This window comes from Bos taurus, chromosome 13 (assembly GCF_002263795.3).
Source record: "Bos taurus isolate L1 Dominette 01449 registration number 42190680 breed Hereford chromosome 13, ARS-UCD2.0, whole genome shotgun sequence".
Classification (NCBI taxonomy): Eukaryota; Metazoa; Chordata; class Mammalia; order Artiodactyla; family Bovidae; genus Bos; species Bos taurus.
In genome coordinates, this window is record NC_037340.1 from 7,781,967 (window position 1) to 7,804,769 (window position 22,803).

Consider the following 22,803-nt stretch of genomic DNA (forward strand, 5'->3'; position numbering starts at 1 on the left):
GATGTTGAAGCTGTAACTCCAATACTTTGGCCACCTGATGTGAAGAGCTGACTCATTTGAAAAGACCCTGATGCTGGGAAAGATTGAGGCCAGGAGGAAAAGGGGAAGACAGAGGATGAAATGGTTAGATGGCATCACAGACACAATGGACACAGGTTTGGGTGGACTCTAGGAGTTGGTGATGGATAGGGAGGCGTGGCGTGCTGAGATTCATGGGGTTGCAAAGAGTCGGACACGACTGAGTGACTAAACTGGAAGTGGAATCATACTTCAGTTTTTGGTATTGATAGCTTCTCTAGAATAACAGTTAACATTTAAAAAATTCATGTACATCATCAAAAAGGACACTACTTGCCCATCATTCATGTTGTCTAGTATAAAATGGTGCAGGGTGCCTTAGTCTTTTGGGGCTGTTTTAACACAATTGCCATAGACTGGGTGACTAAAACAGCAAATATTTATTTCTTATAGTTGTGGAGGCTGGGAAGTCTAGGATCAAGGTGTGGGCAAATTCAGTATCTGATGAGGGCCCGCTTCCTGGTTCACAGATGACCCTCTTCTCACTGTGTCTGCACATGGTGGCAAGAGAGTGAAAGCTCTGTGAGGCATCTTTTATAAGGGCACTAAGTCCACTCATGTCTTCACCCTCATGATCTAATCACCCGCAAATGCCCCGTTTCCTTATACTGTTATAATGGGGGTGGTGGATTTCAACATACAAATGTTAGGGGGACACAAACATTTCACAGCCTCAGAAAAAGTTAAACATGACAGTTTTCGTCAACAGCAGTACCAGTGGGATGAAGCTATACTCTCCCAAGAAGACAAGGTGGCCCTCATTTGTATAAAAAATTCTTGTCAGTACATATTTTATAGATAAAAAGCAGAACAGGCCTCATATCCTATATATCTTCAGATACAGTGGTTGTTCCTTTAGTGGTTCTCTTGAATCTCTTTGGGGAGATTAATAGTTGCCCTATATTCTTTTCAAAGGAGCTGACCTGTGTATATTCCCAGTTAGGAATATAAGACACACAAATGACTAATAGGTTTTTAAGATCAAATTGAGTATATCTGTGAAGTATTTATTCTTTTTCTCCAGGAAGAATTGGGAAAGAGGGCCTATGTCCTCATTAGAGTTCTCAGAGAAGTGGCAATAAATTAATTGCAAAGAATGACATCATTATTAAAATGAGAAAGAAACTGAGTTTAAAAACTGTATAGATTGATAGCTTGATTCATTTTTTACATTTCTCTCAAAAATAGCAATGTTAAACTGCATTTGTTAGTTATTTTTAATGAAAAAATGATAAAAGAGTAAACCAAAGTTGCTCATGATTCCATTGCCAGATATTGGAGGTGGGTAAACTAGAAGTAATACATGTAAAAGGTTAGTTGACATTAAAAGTACATGGCCTATATCCATGCTCTGGTGTAAAGTAAAAAAAAATAATGTATAAAGTGAAGTTTTTCTCCTTTTATATTACATTTATGCTTTCCTTGTGGCTTAGCTGGTAAAGAATCCGCCTGCAATGTGGGAGACCTGGGTTCGATCTTTAGGTTGGGAAGATACCTTGGAGAAGGGAAAGGGTACCCAATCCAATATTCTGGCCTGGAGAATCCCATGGACTGTACAGTCCATGGGGTTGCAAAGAGTCGGACACGACTGAGTGACTTTCATTTACATGAGGATTTACATGTGTATTCTCATACATGTATCCAGTAAATGGGATCATGATAATTGGAATCATGATACAAATGTTAATCTTGAACCTTACTTTTTGAAACTTAATATTTTATAGATATTTTATTGTAAAACAGCGTATACAGATATAAAACATTCTCTTAGAACTTCAGTTGTATCATCATATTATAATTTATTAAATGATGGACATTTTAGGGTGTTTCTTGTTATTCATATCATACAAATGTCTACAATGAGCATACTTGTAGCTATGTTTTGACATCCTATGGAAAGTGCAAGGCAGATTCCTCTGGACGAAATGGAGTTGCTGGATAATATTAAATTGTAAAAGTGAAAGTGAAAGTCGCTCAGTCGTGTCTGACTCTTTGTGACCCCATGGGCTGTATGGTCCATGGAATTCTCCAGACCAGAATACTGGAGTGGGTAGCATTTCCCTTCTCTAGGGGATCTTCCCAACCCAGGGATCGAACCCAGGTCTCCCACATTGTAGGCAGATTCTTTACCAGCTGAGCCACATAAATTTATAGTCACTCTATTATTTTCCAGCCTGATAAATGAAAATGGTGTGTGTGTGTGTATTTTTAATTGAGGTGAGATTCACATAATATAAAATTCAGTATTTGAAGTGTACAATTTAGTGGCATTTAGTACAGTCATGATGTGTGATCATTGGTCCATTTAGTGTCAAACATTTTCGTCACCCAAAATGGATAAAGCAGTCACTACCCACTTCCCTCTCTACCCGCCTCACAACCTAGCCCCTGTCAACCAATGATTGCTTTCTGTATTTATGGATTCATCTTTTCTAGGGGTTTTATGTAAGTGGAATCATATTTGTCCTTTTGTGTATTAGCTTTCATGCGTGAGCATAATGTTTTTGCGCTTCATCCGCATTGTAGCGTGTATCAAGACTTCATCTGTGGCTGAATAATATTCTGTCGTATAGGTATACCATGTTTGTTTTTCCATTCATTCGTTGATGACCGTTTGCACCTTTTAGCAATTATGAATAGTGCCGCTGTGAATATTTGTGTACAAGTATTTGTTTAATCATCTGTTTTCCATTTTTTGACTATATTCATAGTTGCAAAATTGCTTGTGTCTAATGGTAAATTTTTGTTTAACCTCTTGAGGGCCGGCTAAACTGTTTTCCACAGGAACTGTATCCTTTTACATTCTCACAAGCAATATACAAAAGTTGCAGTTTCTCCACATCCTCACTAATACTTGTTCCTTTCTTTGTTTGTTTTACATCATAGCTGTCCCAGTGGGAGTAAATAGTTTTATTTGTACTTTCCAAATGAATAATGATGAGCATCTCTTCATGTGCTTGTTGACCAAATAGAAGTATATGTTTTTTAGAGAAATATTTATTCAAACTAAATTGAGTTTTGTATTGTTATATATGTTCTTTGTGTATTCTGGATAGTAGACCCTTACCAGATATATGACTTGCAAATATTTTCTCCCATCCTATAGGTTTTCTTTTTAATTTTCTTGAAAATGATGTATAAAACTTTTTAACTTTTATCAAATCTTATTTTTTTTCTTTTTCTACTCATGTTTTTGCTGTTATATCTTAGAATCCATTGCCAAATCCAAAGTTATGAAGATTTTCCTGTATGTTTTTTTCTAAGAGTTTTATCGTTTTAAGTTTTATGTTTGAACCTTTGTTCATGGAGGTAATTTTTGTTCTTTGAGGTAATTTTTATATATATTATAAGATACAGGTTCGGTTTCATTCTTTCTCCTGTAAGCATTTAGTTTTCCCAGAACCATTTGCTGAAGGTACTCTTCTTTCCCTATTACATGATTTGGATACCTTTTGTCGAAAAGGAGTTGACTGTATATATTTGCTTTATTTCTGTACTTTCTTACTTTATTTCTGTTATGTTGTTCCATCTGTATATCTATATTATTGGCATTTTGATTTGCATTTCTTTTGATGGATATGAGATTAATCATATTTCAGGTTTCCTTACTATTTGTTTTTATTTTGCCATGAACTGATTATCCATAGCCTTTCTTGTTTCTTTCCATGATTTTTTCTTGATTTTGTGTACTCTGTGGATTGTACAAATTAGTCTTTTATCTGTCATATATGATGAAGATATTTTCCCTGTTTATGCTTTCTTGTTTTTAATTTTTTATGATATTTTTAATGCAGATTTACAATTTTCAGGTTATTGTGATTGTTGTCTTTTTCATTTATGACTGCTGGATTTTATATACTATCTTTCCTACTTAAACATTTAAACAAATTTATTCTATGTATTCCTCTAAAACTTTGGTTTTATTTTTTCTTATATTAAAGTCTTTTGTAATAGATGAAAACTTCTTTTCTTTTAGTTTATTTTTATTTTTTGGCTGCCTAGCTTGAGGGATCATAGTTCCCCAGCCAGGGATTGAACCTGTGCCCTTGACAGTGAAGGCGCAGATTGCTAACCACTGGACCATCAGGGAATTCCCTAGTTTTTTCTTTTAAACATGTTATTTTTTTTTTAATAAAAAATTTCTTTATTATAAAAAAGTTACATGCTTTTGTAGTAAATTAAAGCACTCCAGATATGTACACATAAAAGTGGATTATTTCTCTTCTCTCCTTGTTTTTCAGTAGCTAAGTTGTGTTCAACTCTTTGCGACCTCAAGGACTGCAGCATGCCAGGCTTTTCTGTCCTCTGCTGTCTCCTGGAGTGTGTTCAGATCCACGTCCATTGAGTTGGTGGTGCCATCCAACCATCTCATCCTCTGCTCCCACCTTCTCCTTTTGCTTTTAGTCTTTCCCAGCATCATGGTCTTTTCCAATAAGTAGGTCTCTTTGCATCAGGTGGCCAAAGTATTGGAGCTTCAACTTCAGTAACAATTCTTCCAATGAACATTCAAGGTTGATTTACTTTTGGATTGACTGATTTGATCCCCTTGCAGTCCAGTGGATTCTCAAGAGTCTTCTCCAACACCACAGTTCGAAAGCATCAATTCTTCAGTGCTCAGCCTTATTTATAATACAGCTCTCACATCTGTACACATCTATGGGCTTCCCTCACAGCTCATCTGGTAAAGAATCCGCCTGCAATGCAGGAGACCTGGGTTCAATCCCTGGGTTGGGAAGAGCCCTGGAGAAGGGAAAGGCTACCCACTCCAGTATTCTGGCCTGGAGAATTCCAGGAACTATACAGTTTATGGGGTCGCAAAGAGTCAGACACGACTGAGTGACTTTCACTTTCACATCTGTACATGACTACAGGAAAAACCTGGAGAAGAAAATGGCAACCCACTCCAGTATTCTTGCCTGGAGAATCCCATGGACAGAGGAGCCTGGCAGGCTATAGTCTGTGGGGTCTCAAGAATTAGACACGAGTTAATGACTAAACTACCACCACCACCACAGGGAAAACCATAGCTTTGTCTATACAGACCTCTGTGGGCAAAGTGACATTTTTAATATGCTGTCTAGGTTTGTCATTGCTTTCCTTCCAAGGAGCAAGCATCTTTTCGTGTAATGACTGCAGTTATGGTCTGCAGTGATTTTGGAGCCCAAGGAAATAAAAACCGTCACCGCTTCCACATTTTCCTCTTCTATTTGCCGTGAAGTGATGGGACTGGATGCATGATCTTAGTTTTTTTAATGTTGAGTTTCAAATCAGCCTTTTCACTTTCTGTTTCAACCTCTTAAAGAGCCTCTTTAGTTTCTCTTCACTTTCTGCCGTTAGAGTAGTATTGTCTGCATATCTGAGGTTGTTGATGCCATACCCTTTATTCCCATTCTCTCTAGCTTAATCCTCTACTGCACACTCTTTCGTGTGTTACTCCAGGCCAGTGCAGACACATTTGAATATTTTTTTACATTTATGTTTGTGTGTGATTTGTTTATTTGTTTGGAGGAATAAGAGGCTTTTTGAACCAGAAACCTAGTAAATATATTGAAAAATACAGAATAAAAAAGTTTTATTAAGTTTGATAGATTAATGTATTCCATTCTGAAAGAGATTATTTTGAACAGTGAACTACTTCAAGTTTAATTCCAGTGTCTTTCTCCTATATACTCAAATTAATGGTTTGACCTAATTTCTTATTACCTCATCACTCCCTTTCCCAGCTGCCCACCCCACACCACTGAAAGAGAACTTACATAATTAGCTCATTTTGTAATTCAGTGAATCTGTCTTTAAAGGAGATTGTCATTTATGACACATTGTTTGTAAAATTTTGTTTTGTTTGAGACACACATTAGAACAAGATGATGTTTAAAATATTTTTTCCTGTTTTCAACATTAAAAGTAAATTTGACACTTAGGTTTCTATGGGAAGTTGAGTGATTTGAAATTTAAGTTCTGTTTATATGGATATGGCGAAAATGTACAGAACCATCCAGTGAAGTTACAGAGAATTTGGACTTGAAAGTTAAAGGTACATTTTAAATGAAAACTGAATGGTTGCACTGGTTTCTTGTCATTCTGAGGTGGGAAGTATTGCCAGTTCTTCTAACTGTAGCCAGTCCCTACTTACAGACCACAGAGCAGAATTTTGTAACCAAAAGCTCCAGCTGGAGGAGACCAGCGTAAGATACTTGAGGAAAGAAATTTACGGTAAATGTTGACAACACACATGATGCTTGCTATGAGTTAAATTTGATTTCTAATTTTCTTCCTGTCAAGTCAAGATCGTTGACGCTTAAAACTCTCAGCAGTCATTATCATCGGGCTTCCTCAGACTTGAGCCACGAAGATTACTGTCAGTGCGCTGCTCCCCAGGGAGTGCACACTTCCTCTGCCTTGTGAAGACTTGTGTCACCATCGCATCACCAATGTGACTGAAAGGTTTTTCTAAGATCTTAGAGAGCTGTGGGTGTATTTGTTTTGTAATTGTCTGCTTTATTTATTTATTTTATTCTGCACTTCAACATTGCCATTTTAAGCTCAGTGTTCTTTGCTTTTTGAATAAACTTTCTTTTTCTTCATCTCTAATTTTTCATTTGCCCTTTTCTGTGTTTGAATTTTAATCAAATGTTTTTCTCCTACTGTACCTACACAACCTTCTCCTCAAATATACTTGTTAAAGCACAGGGAACTCTGCTCAATATTATGTAACAACCTAAATGGGAAAAGATTTTGAAAAAGAATAGATAAATGTATATGTATAACTGAATCACTTTGCTGGACAATGGAAACTAATATAATACCTTTAATCAACTATATTCCAATATAAAATAAAGAGTTTAAAAAAAGCAAATGGTGAAGCCCTAGTTATATTGGCATTGTGAAGTCTTGTGTTTGTATGTTGTAAGGAGAGAAGCAGAATGATCAACTCAAAAATATAACTGATGAAGCAGACCAAAAAAGTGTCAAGAGGTAGTTCATGATTATCAATGGAAAGTGGTTGAAATATTTAACACAGACAATATAATCTTTAAAATAATAAGGAAATAACACAACTTTTCTTTGAAAGTTTACTATTTGTACTTTTCTCAAAAAGGTAAAATTTACAAATTTGATTTTGACAAATATTTCTTCTTCCACCCTGTGATGAAGATAACTAATAACTCCAAAATAAGAAAAAAGATGAGCATCTGGAGAGAAAATAGAAAGAAGCAAGGAACCCTAAATATCCCCACCACGTTGGATCATCAACCACCAGATGACCCAAGAGTTGGCTGAGTGCATTTCCAAATGAGACACATTTTGTTGTTGTTGTTATTGCCTTTCTGGATATTGGAAACAGTTGATCTTATATCCCTGACTTTTCATAACATTGGGAGATGCGTAAATATTTCCTGTAGATTTTTCCTACGTGCTTCCTTTATACACTGCCAGAGTAATCTGAAACTTTTTAAAAAGAAACTATATTGACAGTTGAAAGGGATGATACTAGGGTTCACAGTAGGATAAAAAGATTAGTGGGTGATTAACAAATACAGTTACTCGATGTTTTTGAAACCTGTCACTATTTGGATTTGTCTCATGGAATACAATTTTCTTAATCTCAAGAACTTTCCATCACTTGCTACATATCAGTGCTACATGTTTATTCTTTCTTTCTTACCAATAATTGCTGGCCATATTGTTAGACATGGTAGGTAAATGTGAAGACACCAGGGGGCTAATTTTTAAATTCCAACTTTGCTGCTAACTTTGTAGCCCATTGGATAAGTCAGTAAGCTATTCTCTCTGGAACTGACAGTCTCGTTCAAGCTTGAGGCCACTTGTTATAATTTGTTATTATAACTTGTTATTATTGAAAAACATATCAAAAAAGGGAATTGATTCCTTTTTTAATGAGTCAAATGGGCTCTGGTATATGTTTTCTATCAGGCAGAAAACTTTAATGATGCTTGAATTTATGATGTTTCTTTTTCTTTTCTTTCTTTTTTTAAAATTACTGTACCCTAGATCTGAGACTTTGCAAAGCCTAGAATATATCATAAGAACTTGTATTTTTGCTGGCACTGCCAGCTAAATGATTGGACAAAAGATTTGAAAGTTCTGTCTTGTTATGAAAATTATAGATTTACCTTCCCTGCTTGTTTTATTTATAAACCCGCCTACTTGTCTTATTTTAAATGGCCAACACTCTTAAGATAAGTAGATAGACTGACATTGCCAGTTTCCACATACCTTGTGGGCTTGTTGCTGTGTTTCAGAGCTGGTTACTTACTTACTTTATCTATTTGTTTAGGACCAGGAATGAAAGGCCCTCCTTTTATGACAGATGAGAATAGTACCAGTGTTGCTACATGAAGGGGATGAGAGTAAGAGAAGAAAAGTTAAATTATCTAGAGAGGTGGTTCAACAGAGAAGTAAAATTGCTTCACCTAGAACATAAGTGCAAACCATTTGGCAGCTCCTTATGGCACTTGTACGCTGGCAAGAAGAACTTCTGTTACAGTTGGGTTTAGGAGTTTCCTAGAATGGGCAGCCTGCATTCTCTGTTTTACATGCACACTTCTGAAATTGCTTTAATAGACCGTACATTATTATTTTATATAGAGAATGTACCATTTTCATATATGCCAGTTGTCCAGCAAAGCCCAAGCATTTTTAAGCCCTGTGTCTGCAAAGTCTACCTTTTTGTAATTCTATATCCCATTGTGATGGTGATAATTAATATGCCCTACATCCTATCCAGTGATTTTCTGGTCCTCTTGAGCCAAAGTCTTAAGATGCTTCACTGTGGAAGGAGCCAAGAGAATGGCTATTGATGTAGAGCAACATTAAAGTAATTCAATATTGTGAAATTTTACATTTTATATTTCCACAGTGTCTTCATTTAAAAAAATAACTGTGGAGTAGTGTGGGTTTAGGAAAGCAATGTATTTTAGACATTAAGACTTTGGCATCAGACTGGGTCAGTATGTCAGCAAATTTGGAAAACTCAACAGTGGCCACAGGACTGGGAAAGGTCAGATTTCATTCTAATCCCAAAGAAGGGCAATGCCAGAGAATGTTCACACTACCATACAACTGTGCTCATTTCACATGTTAGCAAGGTTATGCTCAAAATCCTTCAAGCTAGGCTTCAGCATTACCTGAACTGAAAATTTCCACATGTACAAGCTGTGTTTTAAAGACACAGAGGAACCAGAAATCAAACTGCCAACATTAACTGGGTCATGGAGAAGGCAATAGATTTCCAGAAAAAAACATCTACTTCTGCTTCACTGACTATGCTAAAGCCTTTGACTGTGGATCACAACAAATTGTGGAAAATTCTTAAAGAAATGGGAGTACCAGGCCACCTGACCTGTCTCCTGAGAAACCTGTATGTGGGTCAAGAAGCAGCAGTTAGAACTGGACATGGAACAATGGACTGGTTCAAAATTGGGAAAGGGGTACAATAAGGCTGTATGTTGTCACCCTGCTCATTTAACTCCTATGCAGAGTACATCATGCAAAATTCCCAGCTGGATGAATCACAAGCTGGAATCAAGATTTCTGGGAGAAATATCAACAACCTCAGATATGCAGATGATGCTGTTCTAATGGCAGAAAGTGAAGAGGAAAATGGACAATGTGGAAGAAATGGACAAATTCTTAGAAAAGTACAACTTTCCAAAACTGAACCAGGAAGAAATAGAAAATCTTAACAGACCCATCACAAGCACAGAAATTGAAACTGTAATCAGAAATCTTCCAGCAAACAAAAGCCCAGGTCCAGACTGCTTCACAGCTGAATTCTACCAAAAATTTAGAGAAGAGCTGACACCTATCCTACTCAAACTCTTCCAGAAAATTGCAGAGGAAGGTAAACTTCCAAACTCATTCTATGAGGCCACCGTCACCCTAATACGAAAATCTGACAAAGATGCCACAAAAATTACAGGCCAATATCACTGATGAACATAGATGCAAAAATCCTTAATAAAATTCTAGCAATCAGAATCCAACAACACATTAAAAAGATCATACACCATGATCAAGTGGGCTTTATCCCAGGGATGCAAGGATTCTTCAATATCCGCAAATCAATCAATGTAATACACCACATTAACAAATTGAAAAATAAAAGCCATAGGATTATCTCAATAGATGCAGAGAAAGCCTTTGATAAAATTCAACATCCGTTTATGATAAAAACTCTCCAGAAAGCAGGAATGGAAGGAACACACCTCAACATAATAAAAGCTATATATGACAAATCCACAGCAAACATTATCCTCAATGGTAAAAAGTTGAAAGCATTTCCCCTAAAGTCAGGAGCAAGACAAGGGTGCCCACTTTCACCACTACTATTCAACACAGTTTTGGAAGTTTTGGCCACAGCAGTCAGAGCAGAAAAAGAAATAAAAGGAATCCAAATTGGAAAAGAAGAAATAAAACTCTCACTGTTTGCAGATGACATGATCCTCTACATAGAAAACCCTAAAGACTCCACCAGAAAATTACTATATTCATTATATAATCAATGAATATAGTAAAGTTGCAGGATATAAAATCAACACAAAGAAATCCCTTGCATTCCTATACACTAATAATGAGAAAATAGAAAGAGAAATTAAGGAAACAATTCCATTCACCATTGCGATGAAAAGAATAAAATACTTAGGAATATATCTACCTAAAGAAACTAAAGACCTATATATAGAAAACTATAAAACACTGATGAAAGAAATCAAAGAGGACACTAATAGATGGAGAAATATACCATGTTAATGGAGTAGAAGAATCAATATAGTGAAAATGAGTATACTACCCAAAGCAATCAATAGATTCAATGCAATCCCTATCAAGCTACCAACGGTATTCTTCACAGAGCTAGAACAAATAATTTCACAATTTGTATGGAAATGCAAAAAACCTCAAATAGGCAAAGCAATCTAGAGAAAGAAGAATGGAACTGGAGGAATAAACCTATCTGACTTCAGACTCTACTACAAAGCCACAGTCATCAAGACAGTATGGTACTGGGACAAAGACAGAAATATAGATCAATGGAACAAAACAGAAAGCCCAGAGATAAATCCACGCACCTATGGACACCTTATCTTTGACAAAGGATGCAAGAATATACCATGGAGAAAAGACAATCTCTTTAACAAGTGGTGCTGGGAAAACTGGTCAACCACTTGTAAAAGAATGAAACTAGAACACTTTCTAACACCATACACAAAAATAAACTCAAAATGGATTAAAGATCTAAAAGTAAGACCAGAAACTATAAAACTCTTAGAGGAGAACATAGGCAAAACATACTCCGACATACATCACAGCAGGATCCTCTATGACCCACCTCCCAGAATATTGGAAATAAAAGCAAAAACAAACAAATGGGATCTAATTAAAATTAAAAGCTTCTGCACAACAATAGAAACTATAAGCAAGGTGAAAAGACAGCCTTCAGAATGGGAGAAAATAATAGCAAATGAAGCAACTGACAAACAGCTAATCTCAAAAATATACAAGCAACTCCTACAGCTCAATTCCAGAAAAATAAACAACCCAATCAAAAAATGGGTCAAAGAACTAAATAGACATTTCTCCAAAGAAGACATACAGATGGCTAACAAACACATGAAAAGATGCTCAACATCACTCATTATCAGAGAAATGCAAATCAAAACCACAATGAGGTACCATTTCATGCCAGAGAATGGCTGTGATCCAAAAGTCTACAAGCAATAAATGCTGGAGACGGTGCGGAGAAAAGGGAACCCTCTTACACTGTTGGTGGGAATGCAAACTAGTGCAGCCACTATGGAGAACAGTGTGGAGATTCCTTATAAAACTGGAAATAGATCTGCCATATGACCCAGCAATCCCACTGCTGGGCATACACACTGAGGAAACCAGAAGGGAAAGAGACACGTGTACCCCAGTGTTCATCACAGCACTGTTTATAATAGCCAGGACATGGAAGCAACCTAGATGTCCATCAGCAGATGAATGGATAAGAAAGCTGTGGTACATATACACAATGGAGTATTACTCAGCCATTAAAAAGAATACATTTGAATCAGTTCTAATGAGGTAGATGAAACTGGACCCTATTATACAGAGTGAAGTAAGCCAGAAAGAAAAACACCAATATAGGATACTAACACATATATGTGGAATTTAGAAAGATGGTAACGACAACACTGTATGCGAAACAGCAAAAGAGACAAAGATGTATAGAACAGTCTTTTGGACTCTGTGAGAGGTGGGGGGATGATTTGGGAGAATGGCATTAAAACATGTATAATATCATATAAGAAATGAATTGCAGTCCAGGTTCGATGCAGAATACAGGAAGCTTGGGGCTGGTGCACTGGGATGACTCAGAGGGATGGTATGGGGAGGGAGGTGAGAGGGGGGTTCAGGATGGGGAACACAGGTACACCTGTGGCGGATGCATGTTGATGTATGGCAAAACCAATACAATATTGTAAAGTACAAATAATACTAATAAAAATTTTTTTTAAAAATTAAAAAAAATTAACTGTGAGCCTTGAAACCTTGAAAGGGTTACATTATGTGTATGAGGGAGGGCCATCAGTTAAAAACAAAAACAAAAACTAAGATCATGGCATTTGGTCCCATCACTTTCTGGCTGATAGAAGGGTAAAAAGCGGAAGCAGAGACACATTTTATTTTCTTGGGCTCTGAAATCACTGCAGACAGACCATGACTGCAGCTGTGAAATGAAAAGACACTTGCTCCTTGGAAGGAAAGCAGTGACAAACCTAGGCAGCATATTAAAAAGCAGAGATGTCACTTTGCTGACAAAGGTCTGTGGAGTCAGAGCTGTGGTTTTTCTAATAGTTGTGCACCAGTGTGATAGTTGGTCCATAAAGAAGACTGAGCGCCGAAGAACTGATTTTTTTAAAAGTTTTTATATTATTATTATTTTTTTTTACTTTACAATATTGTATTGGTTTTGCCATACATCATCATGCATCCGCCACAGGTGTACATGTGTTCCCCATCCTGAACATTCCTCCCACCTCCCTCCCCATACCATCCCTCTGAGTCATCCCAGTGCACCAGCCCCAAGCTTCCTGTATTCTGCATCGAACCTGGACTGGCAATTCATTTCTTATATGATATTATACATGTTTTAATGCCATTCTCCCAAATCATCCCCCCCGCCACCAACAGAGTCCACAAGACTGTTCCATACATCTTTGTCTCTTTTGCTGTTTCGCATACAGTGTTGTCGTTACCATCTTTCTAAATTCCATATGTATGCATTAGTATACTGTATTGGTGTTTTTCTTACTGTTTATAATAGCCAGGACATGGACGCAACCTAGATGTCCATCAGCAGATGAATGGATAAGAAAGCTGTGGTACATGTACACAATGGAGTATTACTCAGCCATTAGAAAGAATACATTTGAATCAGTTCTAATGAGGTAGATGAAAGTGGACCCTATTATACAGAGTGAAGTAAGCCAGAAAGAATTGATATTTTTTAGTTGTGGCACTGGAGAAGACTCTTAGAGAGTCCCTTGGACTATAAGGAGATCAAACCAGTTAATCCTAAAGGAAATCAACCCCAAATATTCATTGAAACATTTGTTGCTGAAGCTGAAGCTTCAGTACTTTAGCCACCTGATCTGAAGAGCCGACTCATTAGAAAAGACGCTGATGTTGGGAAATATTGAAGGCAAAAGGAGATGGGGACAGCAGAGTATAAGATGATTAGATAACATCACTAAATCAATGGACATGAATTCAGCAAACTCTGGGTGATAGTGAAGGACAGAGAAATCTGGTGTGCTGCAGTCCATGAGGTAGCAAGGAGTTGGACACGACTTAGCTACTGAACAAAAACATCAGAGTGATGTTAGTTTAAATCCACATTTCTTTACCAATTGTTTTGCTATTTGTTGCCCTTTTTACTTTAGCACATTCATCTGTAAAATGGAATCAATAATCCCTACAACACTGAGTTTCTATGACACTCAAGTAATATACCTAGGAAGTGCTCGATAGAATACTTGGCATGTTGTAAATCCTGAATACATGGTTGTTAAGACCAATAGTATGAGATCAATCCAATATATTTTGTATTTAACGTTTTGTTGTACAGTTTCTGTATAAATTTCTGTAAAAAGTTGTCACTCTTATGGTTTCTGTCTGCAAATTTACTACAGTGATGCAAATGAAATAGTTTGAGTCAATAGAAATGAAATGAGTTCAGCCCATTAACAAAGCATTTAAGAAGTGCATTGGATTACATGTATCTCTTCAGTCTCCAATATTGAATATTCTAACTTTTTTTGTTCTGAAGAATATTTTTCAATATAGGGTGCTTTCTGCAGGATAGTGATCTCTTGTTGAAAAATATATAACAGTAGGTTTGGGAACATAGAATGGCAGTTCTGGAATCCTAAACATGTTGGCAGTATAACTAAACTTTGAAATAGAAAAGTTACCTTGAAATGAAATGGGCAGAAGTAAGATAGAAACATTTTTTTTGAAGAAACTTGTATTTAAAAGGTTGTCTTTGTGTACTTTTATAATAGTATTCTTGATAAGTATAGAGACCTGCAGTTGTGCATTACCTTTTTTAAAGAGATGATAGTCTTCCAACAGTGTTAAGACTGTGCATCTTATCAAATGAACCATTTGGTGGTGGAATTTATAGACTCGAGTTGGAGTTTAGTGTGAATAGATACATGAAAATATGGGAAACATTGGGAAAAAAATTTTTTGGGAAAAAATTTCTCCTTAAAAATGTTTTAGATTGGAAATTATAAATTTTAAAAGTAAAAATGTTTGTAATTAGGTATTTCTATACAAACAATAAATAGTACTAACTATATGGTTTATTTTAGTCAGTTGTTTCTGAGAATCTAAAAGAATTGTTTTCTGATCTGGACAGATAAACTCATAAAATATAATTAAGAAATAGAAAGAGTTTAATTTTGTGTTCATATTTGATGCTGTAAGTACCCTGTAAGTAATGTTTAGGGGCTTCCCTGGTGGCACAGTGGTAAGGAATCCCCCTGCCAATGCAGGAGACACTGATTCACAGGCCTGGAAAGATCCCACGTGCTGCAGAGCAGCTAAGCCCACACACCACAGCCATCGAGCCTGTTCTCTAGAGCCTGGGGCCCTCAACTCCTGAGGCCACACACCTTAGAGCCTGTGCTCGGCAACAGCAGAAGCCGCCGCAATGAGAAGCCTGTGCACCACAGCTAGAGGGTCGCCCCCCAAAACCTCCCCTCCTCCCCGCATCCAGAGGAAAGCCTGGGCAGCAGCACAGAGCCAGGGCAGCCAACACAAAATACATAAATGAAATCTTTAAAAAGATCTAATTGATTAAATATAATGAGGAATACATTTGCCTGAATCATAAACAAGTTTTGGAAATGAGGCTGGTAAAAATCCTCCATTCGTTGAAGGTGCGGAATGCCTTTCTGTAGGCATTCTTCGGTTTGGGATGGGATGAATCTGACCGGGCATGTGGGGAACAGTCTACTGGATTGTGGCGAGGACTCATGGGAAGGTTGCAGAGTAGACCGTTGGTAGAGAGACTCACCTCAGGAGTCTGTTCGAAGTTTAGGCCATTGACCATTATTGATGAAGGAGCCTAATGTTACAATGCAGACCTTGGAAAGGACACAGAAGGTAGCACCATCAGGGTGTCACTGCCGGTAATGGCCAGAAGTCCAGGTAGGTACTTAGGAGTGGGAATGCTGACTTTGGAAGGACTGGGGTTCAGGTCCAGAAAGGAAGGGGCCTTGTATCTTAGGGTAAGTCATCAAATACGCATTTGGAGTGTAATTTGTGTAAAACATTGAGCTAGAGTGATGAGGGTTATAAATAAATTGTTCCTGTTCACTGAAGAAGTTACATAGTAGACTGAAAACATGTACACAGATGTTCTTGTCCTCTGTGTTGTGAATGCTGTGGAAATTTCAAAGATAAATAGACAAGCTAAAGAAGAAAGAAGGAAGGTTGACAACTCACATACCATATAATTAGTTGTTAGGGAAAAGGAAGAAACAATAAAATTATTTTCTGTATATTTGAGTGAACTAGCTACATGCAAATATGAGAAGAGTCAAAAAGTATTATTACACAAACTTGTTCAACATAAGAGAAAAAGATTAGTCATAAAAAATAATTGTATCTGTGAAAATTATCATTGCACACAAAACCCTCTGAAGGGTTTTTGCAAAAAATCAGTAAAGTAGGATTACCTGGTGTTTAAAATGTGATAGTGAAAGTTTCCTTTTTTCTAATGTTATATAACCATTGATAAAATTGCAAATGTTAAATACTTTTCTTCAGTAACTGTTAAGGCTGCTATCTCCTATGTATCATAAAGTATACAACTATCAGTGTTTTGAATGATTAATTTTCAATTTGTCCATGATTTGCCTTTTTATTTTGCATCTCATCTAAATTCATTCTCTCCAAGTATTGGTAATACAAACAAGCCCCAATGTAAGCCTGTCTAATGAACTGTTTCCACAGTCTATTGCTGTGCATGCCATGGACTTGGTAAAAGGAAATTAAGCCCTGTGATGGGATTATAAATCATCTCACTGAGATGGATAAGAAAGCACATATCTTTGAATGGATGGGGCATTTGGGATTTTAAAAAACCAGGGTAAACCTGTTCTTTAAATAATATCTCTCACGTGAATACCTTTGTTATACTGTTTCTATAAATTGTTTTAAATCTTTTCTAAAAAGGACTCCTTAGTTTTGCTTATCTGTCTCAGGACTTGCTTTCACAAATGTTATTTTAAAATACAACTTGAATGTGTTCATCAATCAAGATAATTTATCTATTGAATCCCATATTTAGTTTTCTTTCTTTTCTAACAGAGAGGCAGTTAATACTTGATAATGAATCCTTTTACAAATTCTCCTATTTTAAAAATGAAAATTTTGAGCTTTAGAATTTCTTTGAAATACATTTAAAGTACATCACATTTTCATAATGTATCTTAACCAAAATTTGAAATACAAAATTTATTAGGTGAAATTTGAAGAATTAACACCACAGTGTAGTTTTATATGCATTTTATCTCACGTGTGAGTGTGCATGCAAGTATGAGTATATAACCTCTCTTTGACCACAGAGTTTGTGGTGTATAGTCGTGACATTCTCTGTCTGCAGTAGGCCCAGTTTCCCCGGCTCTTCGATAGAGCTCATGTAAGTCAGTGACTTTCAGGTCACTCTTAGGTAGTGATAGAACACATATAAATATGGTCTTAAATCACAAGTAGTCTCAGTTCAGTACTTACTAGTCTAGCAGTTCTGTGTAATAATCAAACCTGCAAACCTGATTGAAAGTTGAAGCTTCTTTTCTCTTCCGAACTGGATGTATTGCAGGGCAGTTGCCTGTGTGTGGGGAAGAAGGTCAGGGCCAGCTGTGAAGAGTGGTAAAGAAGGGATAAGGGAAGCTGCTCAGTTGTGTAGACTCTTTGCGATCACATGGACTGTAGCCTACCAGGTTCCTCCATCCATGGAATTCCCCAGGCAAGAATACTGGAGTGGGTTACCATTTCCTTCTCCAGGAGATCTTCCCAAGCCAGGGATTAAACCTGGGTCTCCCGTGTTGTAGGCAGACGCTTTACTGTTTGAGCCAACAGGGAAGTCCAAAGAAGAGATAAGAGAACAATAGAAGTTTTTACCTGACTAGTATTGTTTTAAACTGAAGTCATGTTTAAAGTTGATTCTTTCTTGTGGGCTGTTTCTTCCTCATCTTCTGTTCCCTTCGCCAAAAGGAAATACATATATCCTGATTCTGGCTGGTAGGTCTATATGCACCTCGTGGTGACACCTACAGTTTCTCCTGAGGCCTCACATTCTCTCTAGGTGGCTGTCTTGAATCAGACTTCATATGACTCCACACCAGCACTCTATCAAATGTGGTCCACATGTGGCTTATGGGAAACACTTTCTTTAATAAAAAAATTTCTAGGAGAACAGGCTGATTCCATTGCACAATTCTTGCCATCAGAGCAAATGAATAATCCCTCTCTCACTTTTTGCATTCTCCAGGTAAAGTCAGACGCCATGAATACCCCTGTCACTCTGTAACTTTGGGGATCATAAATGAAACGGAGAGGCAAGGAGCAGACACCCACACACCCCTCCCTTTTATTAAGGGTTGGAGCTTCACCACCTGTAGAAGCTGTCCCCAGAATCTACTCCTGGGTCTTTATTATGTTAATCTCCAAATACTGACTCTTAAAATAGTATAGATGAAGGATTTAATAGTCTTAAAGTTTTCAGATACTTCCTTTGAAAATTGTAATCTTATCTGACAGCTGACTTTAGAATATTTTGTACCCCAATTGCAATTTACATTTTTACATACTATTAAAAATATATAAAATCAAACTTTAACTTAAGTGATTTTGAATTTTCCATTAAAACTGCCATAGTTCTAATTTCACATAATTATGCATATCTTGGTACTCAGAATATGTGAAAGAAAATATAATTCAGAGATTCAAGATTTGCTGAAAAAATTTGGAACTGAACTGATTTTTCTAATATTTGTAATGTATTTGTATATATATGTACATATCTATATAATCATGCTTTGAAATATTTTTTTATTTTTCAGAGTATTTTCAAAGATTGATTAATAAGTTATTTTTGACATACTTACTTATACCCTCTCATGACATAAATTAACATTTTATGTGTATTTCAATCTTCTATACTTTATTTTAAAAATACTTCAAATATCACCTAGTAGTAGTAGAAAGAAAGCTGACCATCAAAGAATTGATGCTTTTGAACTGTGGTGTTGGAGAAGCCTCTTGAGAGTCCCTTGGACTGCAAGGAGATCCATCCAGTCCATCCTAAAGAAGATCAGTCCTGGGTGTTCATTGGAAGGACTGATGCTGAAGCTGAAACTTCAATACTTTGGCCACCTGGTGGGAAGAACTGTCTCATTGGAAAAGACCCTGATACTCATTCTGGGAAAGATTGAAGGCAGGAGCAGAAGGGGATGACAAAGGATGTGATGGTTGGATGGCATAACTGACTTGAGGGCCGTGAGTTTGAGCAAGCTCCCGAACGGGGTGATGAACAGGGAATCTTGGTGTGCTGCAGTCCACGGGGTTGCAAACAGCTGGACATGACTGAGTGACTAAATTGAGTAGTAGATTATAAATAATAGACTAAATCAAGAGTTTCTGTTGTTTCTGGAGGAATAAGTAGGTGGCAAGGAAGAGAATGTTTTTTCAGCACTTTGTGATGTTAGGGAATTTAAGAGTAAATATCTAATTAGTGGTGAAGGACATAGGTATAATATCAAGAATAAATTAGGATTAGAGATAAAGATTAGGGAGTCATAGCAAAGAAATTAGGAGAATGAATGATCTCAAAGGGCTGTCTGTGGAGGAGAAGCCCACTCTGCTTGGCATACTAGGAGGTTATCTTTACAGAGGAAGAGCATCATTAAGAGACTAAAGCAGGAAAGAGATCCAAATGGTAAAGAAAAGAGCTGAGATGGCAGGGTGCTATGGAAGCTACACAAAGTTTCAAGAAAAAAAAGGAGCTGCTGCAGCCGAAGAGTGAAGGAACATGAAAATGAGTCTCTGGATGTGGCAACAAAGGCGTTGGGGGAGAAACTAGACTGCAGAAAGTGGAAGTAGAAGGCTTTGTATGTTTATTTGAAAAAATAGGCAAGACAAGGGATGTAAGAAATAAAATAAAACCTAGAAGAGGAATGGGGGCAAAAGAGTTGTTTTTAAAATCAAAGACTTGTAAACACTTGAAAGAGTTAGTGGCATGTGAGAAATTACAGTAAAAGTAACATTAAACCATAAACCTATTGAGAAGGAGAAGTTAAGAGTGGTAGCTAAGTATCCCTAGGGCGGGAGCACAGGACTTAGGGCTCAGCCGAAGAATCAACTGTAAAGGGGAGGTGAGACCCCCTCTGGAGGTGGGGGTCTGGGAAGGCAGAGTATGGTAAAATATCAACAACCAAGGACTCCCATCTTTGAGAGCTACTGAAGGAGAGTTTGGGGGAGATGGATAGTGAGAGAGAGCCAGAATTTGTATTAATGGATAACTCTCTGGAGTCTGGGAGTACCATTTTGGTGCTTTATCATGGAATGGCTTTTGGACCCCGTCTGAAATTCTGAGCTTACCAGGTGGCGCTAGAGGCACAGAACCCATCTGCCAATTCAGGAGACCTAAGTGATATGTGTTTGTACCCTGGGTCAGAAAGATCCTCTGGAGTAGGAAATGGCAACCCACTCCAGAATTCTTGCCTGGAAAAATCCCACGGATAGAGGAGCCTGGCGGGCTACAGTCCATAGGGTCACAAAGAGTCGGACACGACTGAAGTGTGCATGCATGCACACTAGACTATCTGCCAGGTGAATTTTTATTTCTGTTTCATATTTATTTTGATTTAGAAATATTAGATCCAGAAATTAAGACAGAATAGTCTTTGAAATAGTCATATTTTGGGGAGAGTTAGTCTTTTTGTGTCAGAAGACTACAGTAAAATATAGTTATTTTACAAAATTACATATTTAAGGGTGGAACTCATGCAGTTTTAAATGATTAAAGCTAATCTTTTTCTCCAAATTATTTCTGCTAGAGTTTAACATGCTTTAGAAATTTTATTTTAGGCAGTTGAGATATTAAAGCCAATGTTTTCTTATGATCTGTTTCAGAAATAGGTGTCTTTTATGTCCTAAATCTTTACAAATTTGACTTACTTCTTTTAAGTACAAGGAAAAGCTGTAGGAAACAACCCTAAAAATATCCAGTGTTCAGAAATGTCAAATCATTGTACATGCATTTATTAGATTATAATATAGTATAAACTGATATAAACTAAATCTTACAAATCTGCTTATCTGTCCCTGTGTTACAGATTATCCCAAATCTTTAAAAACAATAGTAATTTATTTAACATATGATTCTGTGATTTGGGCAGAGCGTGTTGGAGAAGGCTCTTCTCTGTTCTAAGTGGCATCACCAGGGTGACTCAGCTGTTGGCTAGAGCTTTCTTCTAAGATTGCTCTCCTACATGGCTGTTAAATTGATGCTGGGCATGAACTAGGTTGCTCATCTTTGGCTCAGGGAGTCCTTGGGCCCCTTCCATGTGGCCTCTCTGTGGGCAGCTTGGCCTCACTCATGGCACGGTGGGGGAGCTCCAGGAGCAAGCTTTCCACAGGAACCAGACAAAATTAGCTGTAGAAGCTGTATTATCACTTCCACCGTAGTTACAGGCCAGCCAAGACTCAAAGGAAGGGAACATATAGATCCTGCTTTCCATGAGTCAGAGTCACGTTGTAGGAGGGGTCTGTGGGATGGGGGATTTTACCTGAGCTATGTTTGAGGAATACAGTCTGTGACGTTAAATGAATAAAGGATATAAGATTAGGGCACAATAGTGATTATAACCTACATAATCTGTATCACCTAAAAGCAGGGTAAAACCTATATAAGAACGAAAGAAAGAGTTAGTCTCTCAGTCGTGCCTGACTCTTTGTGACCTCATGGACTGTAGCCAGTCTCCTCTGTCCATGGGATTTTCCAGGCAAGGATGCTGGAGTGAGTTGCTATTTCCTTCTCCAGGTGGTCTTCACAACCCAGGGATCGAACCCGGATCTCCTGCACTGCAGGCAAATTCTTTACCAACTGAGCTACAAGGGAAGCCCTAAAACCTTTATATTCCTATAGAAATAATATTTGAGAGGTGAATCCACAAATTTTTTTTTTATCATGGTCAGATGCTAAGATTTAGAAAATACCATATATCCACCATCCACATTTATTAATAGCAAAAAAAGAAAGAAAAAGGAAACAATCATAAAGGTTTTGAGATACCTCCCCTCATTTTGTCAACTTTCCCTAATGATTTTATTAGGGAAATTGAAATTGAAATTGAAAATTGAAATGGCCATTTCAATTTTATATTTTGAAAAAGATAGCCATAAGTGAAAGTAAAATTAATCCCTAAGTTTACACTGGCATCAGGTACCGAAGGCAAAAAAGGTGGATGTTTCTGTCATGTTGGTTTTGTTCACTGTTTCACTTGATCAGAGCATTAAAATGTGTTTGTTATTTGATGTTTTATTTCCAAATTATTCTTGCTTTTATTTATCCTTTCTTATTCATGAAGTTCATGTTAATTGATAATGATTTTAAAAATCTGCTATATTGTTTATTAAAGTTGACTTCCCGTTTTAGAATATAGGTATTATGGTATATAATAGAAATATCACTTGATTAATTTTCTTTGGGGAAGTCTTACAGTCTTTCCCACTTCTTTTGCGTCTTCTTCATCTTTATTATTGATAACTTAGGATAAGGCAGTTGTCCGTTTGCAGCTTGCTCTTTTTTCTTCTAAATTTCCTGTATGGCATGGTCCCTCTAAAGGAGAAAAATTGCAGTAGACATTGCCTTTCAGAACTAAAATTTTCCTGTGTTTTTCTCTTCTCAGTCTGCTTTTAACTCTTTCTTGTGCCCTGTGTCAGTCAGTTGTGCCAGACTCTTTGTGACCCCATGTGCTGTCTCCCACCAGGCTCCTCAGTCCATGGGGATTCTCCAGGCAAGAATACTGGAGTGGGTTGCCATGCCCTCCTCCAGGGGATCTTCCTAAACCAGGGATTGAACCCAGGTCTCCCACATTACAGGCGGATTCTTTTAACAGTGGTGCTACCAGGGAAGCCTTCTTG

The 22,803-nt window shown here is 37.2% G+C and overlaps 1 protein-coding gene and 1 long non-coding RNA gene across 4 annotated transcripts in view; both read left to right on the top strand.

The window, feature by feature from the left end:
* LOC132346873 (uncharacterized) overlaps positions 1-6,669 on the top strand; it is a 31,045-nt gene extending 24,376 nt beyond the window's left edge. The window contains exon 2 of the long non-coding RNA XR_009496831.1: positions 6,361-6,669. This is a non-coding gene — a long non-coding RNA (uncharacterized lncRNA). The remainder of the gene's footprint in view (positions 1-6,360) is intronic.
* The window catches only part of MACROD2 (mono-ADP ribosylhydrolase 2), a 2,330,645-nt gene that overhangs the window by 229,374 nt on the left and 2,078,468 nt on the right, over positions 1-22,803 (top strand).